The sequence below is a fragment of the Ischnura elegans genome, chromosome 7 (genome assembly GCF_921293095.1).
Source record: "Ischnura elegans chromosome 7, ioIscEleg1.1, whole genome shotgun sequence".
Lineage (NCBI taxonomy): Eukaryota > Metazoa > Arthropoda > Insecta > Odonata > Coenagrionidae > Ischnura > Ischnura elegans.
The window spans coordinates 8,003,759-8,018,168 of NC_060252.1; the positions used below are offsets into that span (position 1 = coordinate 8,003,759).

Sequence of the window (14,410 nt, forward strand, 5' to 3'; positions counted from 1 at the left end):
CGGTTCTCAAGTGATGCAGAAAGGAGGCGGTCCCCCGCCGTGGAACCATTAAGAAGAGGCGGATCACAATCGTAACGGGGAGAATTGCTAAATCATAGAAATCAGGGGCGGATCCAGGATTTCTTTCTGGGGGGGGGGGGCAAAACGAACGCAATGATAATGGGACCGTATTGCATATTTTATAAGGGTCTGGGGGGTGCGTGCCCCCGCGCACCCCCCCTCCCTAGATCCGCCTATGATTGAAATGCTATGATGAGAAACGAGACGAAGATTTAAAACTCTGGTGAACGATTATGTGCGTATGGAAAAAGCTAGCCATTTGTGCAAATTGCATGACGGATGAAAATATCAATTTAAAAGAAAGACCTTAGGTTTAAGACACAAAAACATTGGATACCGCAAACATGTCATATTTCCGATCAATTTACAGCTGTATTCCCACGATTAAAGAAAAAAAGCAAGTCTTCAAAAATGAAGGTTTTACAAAAAATTAAGCGAAGAAATCTCTTCGTGGAAAAAACCGATCCTTTAAGGAGAAGTATAACGAATACGTCCAGTATAAACAAATGTGGTAGAATAGGTTCCATTAAAAAATTCTAATCAGTATGAAAAAAAAGTCGCTTACTTGAAAAAAAAATCCGTTTGGAAGAGACCGGTCCAGAATAAAATACCAATGCAAAAGAAAAAACCGGTTCACTACATACGATAACGGTTTTTTCATGAACCAAGAAACAGATTAGGAAATCCTGAACCGTCCAGCCCTACTCCAGTCGGTCCCGTAGAGGCATGATATATACGTCCAATGCCAATCATCCCTCTTTTCCATCGTTTTTCAAAAATTTCCGCAATTTAAGTTGTGTTCAGAAGCCGAACGTCGTTCTGTGATTTTGTCAAATATAATCAAAATGCCTTGTGTTGCATCAAAATGGAGCCACATTTTACCCAACCCACAGAAATATATTTACTGAGACAATCATAAATTGAATTATCTTCATTCCCTATTGTCATATTTCTAACATCGACATCAATGGATGTCACGTGTAAAAATTACAATTTTAAAATACGATTTACTTACAGTAAGTTGAAAATAAGCAGACATTCATTTTGAGCATCACAGTTTCGGTGAATGGATGGTTTTGTTTCTTACTTGCTCATGTTTTTTTTAAAGGGAGTTCGTTATCCCAGAAATGCATGTTTCTGTACAAACGCTTAGTCAAATGGGGCCGGACCTACTTTCTGCCGTACGCCGTAAATTAATTTAATTGTTCGACTTTCTATCGAGGTAGTTGAATGGGTGACAAAGGTGAAAAGTGCTCACAGTGGCGTTTGTATAAAAATACACAGCTTATTTTGCGATAACATTTTAAAACCAGAGACAGGCCGTCGTTTTTCCGATATTATTAAGATGAATTTGTTGTAAAAAAGCAAATATTTGCTAACTTCGAAAAAATGGGTCAGTTTAAAATTGATTGGTACTTTTTTGTGCCGTAGAATGCAAATAACGCATACGTAGATTATAGACGTTAAAAGTAAGCAGTATAATCAATATTGTTTGATGTTTATTCTTGTTTTGAGCTCTTGATTGTCGCTTTTTCCCTACCTACAGAGGCAGACCAAAACAAAGCAACAGAAAAGAAAAAGCCGTGCGCAGTTGCCATATCGTGCATCGTGACGCACAGCACCGTGGCAGTTTATGAATCATCCGAACTTTTGATTTAAGGCATGATTATAGAATTTTAACGGCAAATTCCTTCGGTGGACCAAGCATCCAAGAACGGGTTTTCGGAGACGGAATCCAAATGATTTCGAGTGCTATTGCTTTTAACGGTGCGAAGCAGAAAGAAGTACGTAGAAACGTTATCCCGTGTAAAAGACTGTATCTGATTGCTTTGGTATCATCTTGACATCGGCGAAAAGAGTCACCGTGAAGCAAAAGGTTTGTGACAAGAATAATGAAAGTAGAGACCATCCTACGGTACAGCAGAGGCTACTTGTGTTGAGAGGACCGAAGATCTTCATCGACGATCTCACGATTGGTGCAATAAGGTCAGTGCAGAGGTTATATTTGAGGAATATGGTTGACACATTATGCAGGTTGATGGATAACTCGCCATACAACCCCAACCTAACATCCTGAAGTTCACCTGAAGAGAGCAACAGGGATTCTTTTACCGCACGGGCCGGTCGTTTAAAGGAAGCGCGCCGACTACCGAATCGGTGAGCCTTTTTTCTCCTCCCTCTCCCACGACAGAGCAGCCGGTACGCGTATAGAAACATCTAGATAAATAATAAGCGACATAGACCTTATTAGTGATATTTTAGTAAATTTTATACGTACCAGCCTTGCATTCATCGTACAGAATAAATCAGCACCAATCGATAGGGTAGTTTCCTTCATCAAAGAAAATGAAAGGCAATGATTGCGATTTGTTACCCACCATTGGTGTATTCATAATATACAAATTATTTCGTTTTAGAAATACCGGTTTAGACGAATGGCAATGGTCCATTTTTATCCTCATTTGAAAAGGGCCAGATTGGCGCCCATGCGATGCCACTCCACCTGACGTCACAGAGACCTAGTTTCTATACGAGTTTTACATCGTCTGAGATTACCAATGCATGCACGAGGCACAGAGCTCAGGGGAACATCTCTTAATAATCACCTATTAAAACTGCCTATGGTCGGAAAGTTTCCTCCGGTTGATAAGGTATTAATAATCCTTATTTAAGCCAAGCGCCTAGCAGAGTACTCAGCTACCTGCTAGCAGGGTACATTGCCACCTGCTAGCAGACTGCATCGCAGCGGCGCACAATATCCTCGCCCCAAGGTCACCTCACACGGCGACAGCGGGAACCAGAATGACGTCACACGGGATTTTCCCAGCATTCATACTTAGCCGTCGCGTTTTCGCGCGCTTCAAAATTTTCACTTTTCATTTAATCGCGAAAAATAGATATCGTCATTTAAAAACCTAAAAGCGTGAAATGCGTACTCCAGGAGTAATAATTTTTCGATTTAGGCAATAAAAAAATAATAGGAAACCACCCTATTGTCAATTGACCAATTTATTTCGAATTTGGCAGAGATTTGCGTAGTGTACGACAAATCCATCAATTTGAATTATATAAAAATTAGTTTTCTACCAACTATTAATAATGGGCTTTCTTATATCAAAACATAAACTTACTTCTTACGTACTAAAAATTCTTATATCAAACTTTAAAATTAAAACTACGGGAGTACCCAACGTTTGAAGTTAGGAAACTTGATTTTACGCGCATAAAACGGTACTTTTTTGATAAAATTAACTGCAGGAAATACTATGGAGACTAAGTTTTTTAAAGTAAATGTTTCGACGTAGAAATAAATTCTCTATCGAATGATTTATGTTGCATTGAATTTGATTGCTCCGTTTAGACGATAGAGCTCCTCAAACTTAGGTGCCTTGCTTCTTTTTTAAAGACAGCAGTTCATACACTCGCTCGGGGAATATGCAGCTTTCCTAGAGGGAAGGAATTTCTCGCGAGAGAATAATACATCAGCGAACCACGCGAGTGTCATGGATAAGGCCGCGGAGTATCTGAGCTAAGCATCCACGTGCTCGGCAGGAGTTCGTGACGTCATCAACTTATCTACGGAAGGGTAAAGGCTATCCAGTGCTATAGTTGGGAAAAAAATTTAGGCGGTACTCATTAAAATTTGCCAACAGCTGAACATGTGTTATACGTCAGGCCGCGATTGAAATGTCAAACTGCAACCCTTATATTACTTAAAAGTTTTGCCACGAGAAAACTGAACAAGCAGATGATCATTTCCAATTTTTCTTTCCGAAATCCATAGAAAAATTTACAGCAGGGCTATTTCTTTACAGATTGAAAAAGGTAGTTTAACCGGTACGCTTATAACGAGTTTGGATTTAAGGGGGTACCGTACCGGCCCAACTACAGCACTGAGGCTATCGACTTATCGCCACGAATAGCTCGGGCAGTGAGCGACGGAACGAAAAATGGAAAAATAAGAGTCAACCTCCTTTTGATACCCAATCGCAATGAACGGTGGAAGAAAGTGTATAAGCGAGCCCATTGCGATAAGTGCGACTACTGCGTTCGGTGGAACAACTTGATGAATGTAATTATGAAATAAAACTTTTCGTGATATCCACTTTTTAATGGCTGGAATGCGTCATTTAAAACACGTTTCGACGCATGTCATCGTCATCAACTAGTCAATTAAATATAAAAGAGGATGACTGTTTGTCTGTCCGCTATGCATTTCCATAGGGCTGCACGGGTTACTACCAAAGTTAGTGCAATGGTGCATCATATACTCCTAAATTCTATAGTGCTACTTCGGGTAATGTCCGACGCGTCGTTTTCTCATTATCATTTGTTACGTCACGTCATACAACTTCTGTGGTTTTTATATCCTGCCGGGTAGGCACACCTCTTGACACTCTCCAAGAGAAAACATGACTCAAAGGGTCAGGGGCGCAGCTAGGAATTAAGGCTGGGGGGGTTTTAGGCGCAACTAGACCTGAGGTATACCCGCCAGAATAAGCGGAAGGTGTAGGGGCCCTACCTCAGAAATTTCTTAAAATAAATGGCTCAAAATGGTGAGCTATATGGCTTTTTGAGGGATATTTTATTAATCCTTACACTCTTCTATAAGTACATTAATGACATTAAGTAAAATGGATTAAACATCAAAGTTTCTCTCAGCTCTGGGGGGAGGGGGAGTTTATCCCCCAAAACCTCCCCCTCGCTGCGCCACTGCAAAGGGTGCTACATTTAACTATTAAACATCTTTGCGCAAACCTATTGGCTGGTGAATGCATTATCACGGGGTTATTGGACTTAGCACATTCAAACGCACGGCCTCAAATGCACGAACGGATACAATGATCAACGGTGTGGAACAGGGTATAAGCTGATCCCATCGGAAATATATGGAAATCATTTTTTCCATTGTTTGCTGTTACATACATGTGCATCATAATCATGCCAGCTTTGTTCCTTTACCTAAAATCCCGCCATGTGACCATGAATTCCAAGTTTCCCCCTTTTATGGGCATTATCCTTCCCGAGTAACACCAGGTGACCTGCTAGTTAAATAATAAATCATCTTATCGTCTATTCACAGGAAACTAGATGAGAAATTATGGTTGAGGGAGTATCTTTGGTACCAACACATATCCTTGGAAAATTACCACTTACTCTTAAAAGTTATTAGTTTATTTTAAACAATTGTTGCAAGTTGGATGTTTGTTATGGCCCAATTATGGCGTTATCGGATGGCCATCAATTTTTTCAATTTGTCAAATGAGTTTTAAAAAATACAGAAACTTATGTTTTTCTATGAACGCCCTACGAAACTGTTACTCTAATTCTGTCTTTTTTTTAATTTAATAATTTTCTTTATTTTAATCTCAATTTAAACTTATTGCTAATTGCTTCCGTAAACTGGCATTACATTCTGAAAACAAACTCTCCCCACGAAAGGTTGAAGGTCGCCGTCAGCCCCAAAATCGCAGTTCATAGAGAGAGAATTGCGAAGATCGAAGGGAAAGATAAATTTAAGTCTTATATAAATATTTCAACCCACTAACATCAACTTACGCATTGAACATTGATGACTTAGGCATCTAATACTGCCACTTAGGGAAGTGAGGTAAGGTCAACGACAGCAGCACAGAAATCAAAGGTGGAGGCATTCGGAATGAGATGCGATGAAAGAATGCAGAGGATCAAATGGATCGACCGAGTAAGTAATGAGGAAATCCTAAGAAGAGCTGGAGGGAAGAGAAGCCTCGTGGAAACCTTGACAAGAAGACGGAACAACCTTACGGGCTACATCTTGAGACATGATGGCCTGATGAAGACAATCGTCGAGGGACGATTAAATGGCAAGAACGGAAAAGGAAGACCTCGAATAGAATATGTGGAACAGGTAAAGAAGGATGTGAAAGAGAAGAAATTCGTCGGAGTGAAAAGATTAGCAGATAGGACTATGGAGTGGAGATCTTTGTCAAACCAACCGTAGGATTGTTGACCAGTGATGATGATAAGCGTTAACTATGGATAAGATTGATTATTGACATCCTAATAAAGTTAAAACCACCATGATGAATGTTTCATGGCTCTTGATCTAAGGGTACCGGGTTCTTATCCTAGGTGAAGCTCTTCCCCAAAAAAAATCTTCAAAGGGCAAGGCGGTCCAGGGAAAAGAACTGGCCCTCATAACCCTGAATGTGTGAACATCACATGCCCTTGCTTAGTCCAGGGTGAGCTCTAACCTCACCAATCCAAACCAACCTCAAGGTTAAATCACTGAGTGAGAAAGTCATGAAGAATTTCATTTCAATTTTGGTTATGTAGAGGTTAAAGTTATATACCCAATTAGGTGAAAGAGGTAATTATTTAAAATATTTAACAAACATTACAGGCATATATCACCTCCATTTAGTCAAGATATATTTTGTCAACTCATTTCAACTCCTTAGAACCAACTTCAGATCAGCCTCATTTTGACCGTCAATGCACTTTAACCTATACAAAGAGTTTCATTTTAAATCTGGTATTGTTAAAGTTCCCCTAGTAAATCCATTTATGCAGAAGATCAGAAGATATAGCTAAAAAGATTTTATACCGTGGGCATATGATGGATCATATGGTGGATTATTCAGCAGAATTACTTTATATTTATCAATAACCGTTGTGGCCACTTTCTCGGCATTATTAATTCTCAATTAGGAAGTATAACCACAGGTGACAGAATTGTAACCAAATTTATACCTGATGCCTTATGCTACGGCTAAGGTTTCAGGTATACATTTGGTAAATGCACTGGTTAGAATCGAATCTCACTGCTGAACTTAAAGCCACCGAGTGTGTCTACTGTGCTGTGGATGGCAGTGGCGCAGCAAGGGGAGGGTTTTGGGGGATAAAACCCCCCTGGGAGCTCAGAGAAATTTTTAAGTTTAATCCATATTACTTAATTGGATTGATAATACTAATAGAATAGTTTAAGGATTAATAAAATATCCCTCAGAGAGCCGTAAAACTCAACATTTTGAACCATTTAACTTAAAATTCCACAATTTATTAATCTCGCACCTACCGCTTATCCTGGTGGGTATTCCATACCCCCACACACCCCGGTATTATTTGCACCTACACATCCCCGCAGCCTTAATTCCTGGCTGCACCCCTGGTGGATGGTGAGTCGATTTCTACATATAGAGGTAAGCGAGTTCACTCACGGAATATGTAGTCATGAACAAAAAGTGACAAGAGTTTTGAGGGGGTATTACGGTAACTCAAGCCATGTACATGTCACCAAAACTTGTGAGAATGTGGTGAGCTGGCGACTGGTGGCCACCAACAATATTCCGCTCATCACCCAGGTTAATGAAATGCAAAAAATTTATAATTCCACATAAAATAATATTGAATTATATAGTTTTTGCATTTCATTATCATAAGTTGACTCCATGAAGTCACGCCCAAAGCAATAAATTATATCACCCAATATTTTACTTTTTCTTTTACAGAGACCTACAACTCACTACAGGTACATCCATGATTTTCACTGAACATTTTACTTTTATCGGAGGTAATTATTTTGTGCACATGAAGGGCCAAATGTTTAGCTATTTCTTCTCTTGGAAGTCTCCTTGTTTCATCAATTAGGGGAATTTCAAAACTTGAATTAGCATAGGAACTCAATCTATTGAGATTGAAAACAGTTATTGATGTTTTAAGTTTTGTGAAAGGCCAAAGGCAAAGAAAAAGTTTTGGATAGACCATCTGGAGCCATTATAAACACAAAATTATTGAACTCATGGACCAATTGGGTATCTCTCATGTGCAAGTGAATTTATATATCTTTAAAAGTTAAATATTACCTTTTGTTTAAATAAGTGGGACTTTAGCCCTCAAACTCAGAAGACATGCATGAGGAAGTTGGAGAGCAAGAGCCAACTGCTTCTGGAAACAGTATGTACTTTTCAAAATGTTTCTCAAAATATATATTTAGAGATGAAAGACTTTAGTGAAGAACACATTGCAACATAAAGGATTTTCTAGAAGTGTTTAAAAGACTTGTTGTACCTCCTCAAAGTGTGCTGGCTATGAATTGTAAGGGCTATAGAGGTCAAGTATGGTGAAACCAATTAAGTATTTTTTTGTGCAATTCCAGAAGTTTTCAGTAAGTGCATTTCAATGAGGAATAAAAACATTGCACAAAAACTTTACAGTCTCCTTAAACAAGTCTTCAAGAGGAATTTTATGAAAAACACTCGCAATCCCCTTGAAAACAGAACCAAAGTCTCTAATTGGCTGATGATTTTTATCGCAAAACATTATTGGACAAAGAAAGGAGCAAGGTAATAATAAGAAGAGAGTAACATTGATACAGTGGAACCTCGTTAAAGCGAGTACGGGCTATAGCGACACTCCCGCTATAACGAGAGATAGCCGATGCACCGTCAATTGACCCTATAATAAGCGTGTTAAAAAAATCGTTTTAACGACACCCTTTTGGTGCTGCCTCTCGCCATAGCGAGGGTTTCACCGCCGGAAGACTTTCATCAAGACTCCTTAACCTCTATAATTTCTAGCGATCTGTTAGATATGAAGTTAATGGAGTGCTCAGTCTCAAATTTATGTGGTTAACTGTCGTTCGATAAATAAGTAGTTAATTTTGGTGAAAATATTGTGGCATTAGCATTCGCGAATGCTTCATCTTCTTTTGTTCCTCGGACGGCAGAAAGCAGTCGGCAGCATACCCGCACGTCCGTGAGTTGCGTGAATAGAAAGCATTTGATGGCAGTCACCATGGCCAAAAAAACACCAAACACGTCTAAGTGAGAAAATAAAAATAAAGGAGTAATATGAGAGTGTCGAAATTAATTTATCTTCCTATTCGCTCTGCAAAATTATAAAAACACAGAAGCGCCCAAGGAATGCAGACGATGAATAGTTATAAGTAGCTTTGTTCGGGTGGTTTTGCCCATTCCAATCTGCGGGAACTTCTGAGAAAGGGGCTACGCCCAAGCCTAAAGCGGAACATTTCAGGGATAGATTGCGAATCGATAATTTTAAGAGTGCAGAAGGTTGATTATACTAATGCGAAGCACCAAAGCGTTATCTCCCCTCATAATTGCTGGTCATGCCTGCGGTGTAAACCCGAAGTCGTGGAAGAAAGGACTCCGATCGTAAGTATCTTTAGAAGTATTCCCCGCGTCATATAACATAGACGAAACGGAACTTTTTTACATACAACTCCCCGACAAAACCCTTGCAGTATGAGGTATTTCTTGCAATGATGCCTCTAAAGGTAGGTAGTGCGCCTTAGCGATGATGTAGGATGTACGAAGCAATGATACTCAGCGTAAATTGCCCGGATGGACGTATTTATTCTCCGTTGCGGATTTACAAGGGTGAACTATTCGCGTCAGTGGTCGGAGTCGTACTGGCGCTCTCTTTTGTCACGTGGGTAGCCGAGCATCCCCTGGTGGCCGCTGGAAGAACTCGCAGAACAACTAACTCGTTTGCAGTGCCGTGGTAAACTCGGTGTATTACTTCAAATACGTCGCGAGCGTAACACTCAAAAAGAAACTTTTTTTCAACAACGGCAATTTTAATCACATCATTTTTCAAGCTTAGCAAATTTTTTACCGTAGATTGTGTAGGTATTACATTATTTGATAGAAAAAGTCTTCCTAGGCGGGAACGTTATACAACCTTCCACCGTTTTCGCCTGTAGAAACAAATGTAACGCGTTATTTCACTTCACTGCCGCATAACGTACAGAAGCAATAAACATACACCAATGGAAACATTTGAGGCATTAAATAACCGCGATACTGTTTTATCAATTAATTTTTGAATTTTCAGTGGAAAATACCAAAATAATAGAATGATCACGTAAATGAACTAATTAAGTGCATAGAAAAATGGCTTCGTCGGTTGTGCATTGGCATAATGATTGACGAAACAATGCTTTCCATGATTTTTATTCAGTGCGGCGCTTATAAATTGTTTGAATAGTTAGTCATTGTTTGAGTTAGGAAATTTAGTGATGCAAAAAAAACATCGCCTTTCGTCTGGATTTATGCTTACGTTTATCGGATAGATGTTTATCTGTCGCCGCACCACTCCTGTTCCTGTATATCTGTTCGCAAAAGGTATATTGGCTATTATTTACTCCACCTCCGGTAAAGCGACAATTCGCTATAGCGAGTGTTTATTAGTACACCGTGGGGTGTCGTTATATCGAGGTTGCACTGTACATTCCTAATCAGTGGATTTGTCAGAGGAAAGTGGAATGGAATGAGCGAATTGACAGAATGGACCGCAGGGGCGCCGACTTATAAAAAATATTGGGGGGGCCCATATCGGAGGTCTTTCCCCGGGAAGAGGTTAAATCCAAAGTGTGTCGCAGCACCAAAACATTACCATGATTCACACTACTTGATTCAGTTAACCTGCTTAACCTTATAATTATTTGTTTAAACACACATTGTTGAATTTATTTAAAAGGTAACTATCGTCAAACATGGGAAATAAAAATTAACAATATATTTTTGTGATTTCACAAAGCATAATATAACTTAATTATTTTCTTGAATTATTGAGGGGGCTCCGCCCCCCCAAACGAATCTTTGAGGGGGCTCGGGCCCCCTCAAGCCCCATGGAGTCGGCGCCACTGATTGACCGACAGCTAATAGTGAAAGTGGCAAGAGAAAATGTTCCAAAGGGGTAGAGAAGATTAGGCCAACCGTGGGAAAGGTAAAAGCATAACATGGAAGTGGCCTGAGGGAAATGTAATGAAGGAGATAACCTTAGGAAGAAAGTTTGAAGAAGAAATTATTACCTTGCATCACTATTGTTGCAATCAGACACATCAATCTCAGATATCTATTCTCATCATGCATGTAATCAGTGGCGCCAACTCCATAAGGCATGAGGGGGCCTGAGCCCCCTCAAAAATTTGTTATGGGTGTGAGGAAAAAATGTGTCAGGCTTGTCAATTTTCCCCAGAGTGTCCAGATATCGAGATTTGAGTTATCAGGGTTCTAATGTTGATTTTATGACTCTTCTAAAATGCTTAAAAGACTTAAAACTCACAACTTATAAAATTTCACGGAGCAAGTTTCCCAGTTTGGGCACCCCCAATATTTTTTGAAAGTCGGCATGTAATCAAATGTGGTATTTTTTCAAGGGAATCACCACTCACATCTCCTTAAACTTTTGATTTCTTTGTTGAAGGTAGTTTTAAGCTGTTTTCAAGACACTCTGCCTCACCTTGCAAACCACTGTAGTTATTATGGATTGGACTCCATATGCATTAAATCCTGAAATACTTCCTGTATCACTTTTTGAAAAATTTTAACTTTTAGGGTATGTTAACATTTGTTTATACTTTTCCATTTACAAATTAGATATTTGTGCATAGTTTGAATAATAAAATCAGGAGAAATGCACCATCAGGTGAGAAGGTAAGGCCATACATGCGACCAAAATATTTCAATAGTCAGAGATGGGCAGCAACGAAAATACTTGTATTTGAAATACGTATTTTTGATACTTTTGCACTTTGTAATTTGTATCGGAAATACATTATCTGAGAGTATTTTGTAACGAAAATATATCTAAAGAGTAGTTTGTATTTTTAAAGTACATTCAAAATCAAAATACATGTAATGTTTTTGTGCATAAGTAGAAAGAGCGTGCGACGAGATGGCAGGGATCTCGAATGAGTCGGTATTAGCCAGCCAAGTATGGGACAATAAATTGCCCCTTAATTTACTTCTGTAGCACCCGCAGGCGCTTGTATACTTGCAATACGTAGTCGCGTGTGGAATAGTTTGCGAAACGTAGTTGTGCATTGCAGGGGCGCAGCTAGGAATTAAGGCTGGGGGGGGGGGGGGGAGGGGTTTAGGTGCAACTAATACCGGGGTGTGTGGGATAAGCAGTAGGTGCGAGATTAATAAATTGCGGAATTTTAAGATAAACGGTTCAAAATGGTGAGTTTTACCGCTTTCTGAGGGATATTTTATTCATCCTTACACTATTATATTGGAAATATCAATCCAATTAAATAAAATGGAAATGGATTAAACCCCCCCCCCCCTTGCTGTGCCACTGGTGCATTGAGTAATTTGTGGAGGGGACTTGTAAAGTCTGACGCTGTTCCAAAAGGTCCAGGAGACATTTTTCTCCATTTTATTTAAGACATTTTGCCATGAATAATGGTCTAATTGCCAGTTTTCCATAAATATGTTGTAAGAATGTTTGAGCCTCTGATTATAAAAATAGTCCATATTTGAATTGATTTTAATTTTTTTTTAGGTAAGAACTTCGGTGAAGGCATGTATTTTGTATTTTAATAGAGTATTTTGAAATTACATTCGTATTTAGTATTGAAAATACAATTTTTAGAAGTAATTTGTATTTTGTATTTGAAATACAGATTTTAAAAGTAATTTGTATTTTAAATAAATTTGGCATGTATTTTGCCCATCTCTGTCAATAGTCATCTTCTTACCACACATAATTATTTGCTATTAATGAGTAGCTTTTAAATGAGCAAGCAAATAACTAATTGCATTCAAAGCCGCATCCAATGAAGGAAGCTACCATTCAACCATATTAATCCATAATCCAAGTGTCCATTATATAAAAATTTAATGATTTCCTGATATTGCCAGGTTTTCCAGGGGAACTGCCTTGCTTTCTATTGGGTTGCTAATCCCTCCTAAACATGTGCATTTTTTACTAAATATTGCTCATGTAACAAGTGGATATTCCAGACCACAGGATCTGTTTCTACATCATATTTATGGCAAGGGTAACATCTAGCTATGATAGAAAATTGTAATGAAATTCATGAGCAAGTTACCCTAATATGAGGTTTAATAAACCTAAAATGACATATCCTATAAGAATTTGCCCCTTTAAATACTTGTAATAAATGTACAACGATATAAAGGGTTTTCTATTAACCCGTTAAATAAATAAATATATTATTATTATTATATCAGTAAACAAGAAAAAAAGCAAAGACAGCATCATATTATCCCGATCTTTCCATACAAAAACATGATGGACACCTTACAAAGCTTACTCCAGAAAAAGTTGAATTTATATGGTCTTACAATGACAGTGAATGTATCACCACGAAATATCCCAGATAGAAACTGCAGTCATCATAAACTGAAGTCCAGGGCATACACATTTTCAAATATGAGCTGTTTCTGAATTAGTGGAGAATTTCAAGAAACAATATATGATAATAGATAATTCTTGTGATGGAAAATTTTAGGAAGAGTAGCTTCTGTGAAAAGGATATAATGTTTGGGAAAATTTGAACAAAAATACATATCAAAATTATTTTTTTGCTTTGTTGCTGTTGTGTCTCAAAAATTACTCACCAAGTATGACTACAGCCACCTTCAACGAGTTTGCACTGTCAACAGGACACTTCACAAAGGTAGATTAAGACTTCCCAGCAGACTCTTGATGACAGAACACTGTCAAGGGAGAAAACATCAACACATTTTAACCATAAAAATGCATCTCAAGAGCGCTTTAGCATATTAAATTCATTTTAATCACAATACAGATCTGAGAGAGCCTTTACCCAAATTCCCATTATTCACCCATGTGGGACTTGTAATGGAAACGCTTGGAAATAGGTATCTTCCACATTTTATGAACTTTGAGTAAACCATTAAGTGATGCGTCATGTTAACTCTTTTCAGATTGGAGCGTAAAGAAGATAAGAATATGGAAAAGTGCAAACGAGCTGTCATGAACGTATAAAGCAGGAAATAGATGAATTAAGGATAAAATCTGTTGAAATATGAGCAAGTTTTGGGACAAATTAAAAGGCATGATTAAGTTTAAACCTTCAGTACTCTTGTACTATTGGTATAATTTCAAAAGGAGAAATAGTTAAAATCACAGACTGAGGAGTACAACTCAATCAATATGGTCACACAGATCATCTTCCTGCTGCAAAAATGTTTGTAATGATATCACAAGTAAATCAAGTTATGCAGATTGTAAGAGGAAAAAGTGGATGAAAATGAAAACCACAGGAAATTTCTGCATGTGATGAGAATTTCAAACCCATTTGAGCCAAAGTGAAACATTTTTTTGGGTAATGTCATCATGTAACAACTATGAATAACCAGAGTTGCACTTTCGAGTGGATAAAAAATGAGTCCCTTTGCCAATTCTCTTTATGCCGAGGGAAAATAAGTTGACTAACATTTAGCTAGAGCCTCATACGATCAGTCTCAATAGAAGAAGCGCCCCAGGGACATAAAAGATCAGATGTGGGATAAGGAGAAATATAGAGCTATAATGTACCAATCTTAGGATTGCAATAATATGAGTG

The 14,410-nt window shown here is 38.4% G+C and overlaps 1 protein-coding gene across 1 annotated transcript in view; it reads right to left on the reverse strand.

Annotated features, from left to right (window-relative positions):
* The window catches only part of LOC124161867, a 92,995-nt gene extending 79,460 nt beyond the window's left edge, over positions 1–13,535 (reverse strand). Inside the window, exon 1 of the mRNA XM_046538091.1 lies at positions 13,440–13,535. The gene's annotated coding sequence lies outside the window, so the exon portion shown is untranslated. The remainder of the gene's footprint in view (positions 1–13,439) is intronic.
* Positions 13,536–14,410: the final 875 nt, after the last annotated feature.